The following is a 1,680-nucleotide window of genomic DNA, read 5'->3' as shown; positions in this document are numbered from 1 at the left end:
CATCATCCATAACTTTTCATAGCGTAAACAGTCAATAGTCAACATAATCCATAACTTTCTATAGCGTAAACAGTCACATAATACATACATCATATAGCCATAATCACATAAAATATGGTGCATGCAGGGGCCACAGGGCACGCACCATCATACAACATGTAGTAAGCTAACTCCAACAGTAAGGTCACTTACCTTGATGGCCTTGGCCAAAGTCACTCACAACAAGCTAATTTCAACGATTAATTCTGTCCTATAATAACCACATAGAAATTTAAGAACCTTTCATAACGTTAGCTAAATCTCATGCTATTTATCAAAATAAACTCCCAGCACAATCTGTCTTTGATGGTTAGGAACCATACTGACCTCAAATAGTAAAAATAAGGGCTGAAAACATAGAAATCGATATATTATAGCAATATCGAGCCAACCAACTAAGCCACCAAGCCGAGCCGTGGGAGTTGACAGAGCCAAGCCGACATACGTGTGCGGAGCCGCCAGGTCCTTTGGACATGTGTCTGTGGAGTTGGGCCACCGAAACGCGACCCATCACTATTTGGGCCGAACAGGAGGCTAAGCGTGAGGCGGGTTACCGACGACCCCTGGCACCATCAACGCTGACTCGAAACCCTAAATTGTCGTTGAGGAGGCTAAGCGTGAGGCGGGTTACCGACGACCCCTGGCACCATCAACGCTGACTCGAAACCCTAAATTGTCGTTGCGTCGTAAACGATGCAGTTGTCCTGCTTCAATTTCAACTTTCACTTCTCCCGACGGGCACGAGACGACACCTTCACCTATTCCGATGCCTTCCCGTCACCGACGACCCTCGGTGCAACTTCTTGTTTTCGTCGGTCACGCAGTGTCTTCGACACAAGCATGGCAATCCCGACGTTTATATCTTACTTCCACTCAAATTCTTTTTTCGAAATAGCAACCCTAATGTTTCGAGAAAAAAGTTTGGAGAGAAAATCGCTTTCAAGGAATGTAAAAGATTGGGCATAAGAATATAAAACTAATCTCAAGACATTTCCCAATAAGGCATTCTAGGGTCTTAGGATAAAGAAACTTAGAGAAATAGGAATATTTCTACTGGGCAATAAATGTCTAGCAGTAAATCCCCAGTTTTCTGGGGAGATTATATGAGAACATTTAAGTATTTATTTTATTTTATTCCAGAAACTCGAATAGTTACAATCAACATGACATGTTCTTTGCTCCTTTTGTTGAATCTTGTGAAAAAGGACTCATTGTGGATAATTACTTGTTGTTAGATGGATTTTTGTTCCGATAAGGCAAACTTTACATACCATCTTCTTACATATGTGAGCTACTTGTAAGGGAAGCTCATGGAGGTGGTTTAATGGCAGACCATGGAGTTTCTAAAACTTATGATATGCTGTCTGAACATTTTTTTTGGCCTAAAATGAGACATGATGTTAATAAAGTTTGTGCTCGTTGCATAGCATTTAATCAAGCCAAGTCTAGGCTTCAACCACATGGTTTATACTCTCCATTACCTGTTCCTAACTGTCCTTGGATTGATATATCAATGGATTTTGTTTTAGGTTTACCTAGGACTAGGAAAGGTTATGATAGCATCTTTGTTGTGGTTGATCGATTTAGTAAAATGGCTCATTTTATTCATTGTCACAAAACTGATGATGCAAAACATATTGC

This window comes from Cucurbita pepo, unplaced genomic scaffold, assembly GCF_002806865.2.
Source record: "Cucurbita pepo subsp. pepo cultivar mu-cu-16 unplaced genomic scaffold, ASM280686v2 Cp4.1_scaffold000222, whole genome shotgun sequence".
Taxonomy (NCBI): Eukaryota; Viridiplantae; Streptophyta; class Magnoliopsida; order Cucurbitales; family Cucurbitaceae; genus Cucurbita; species Cucurbita pepo.
The sequence above is the reverse complement of the archived record's forward strand: the minus strand, read 5'-3'. Positions refer to the sequence as shown.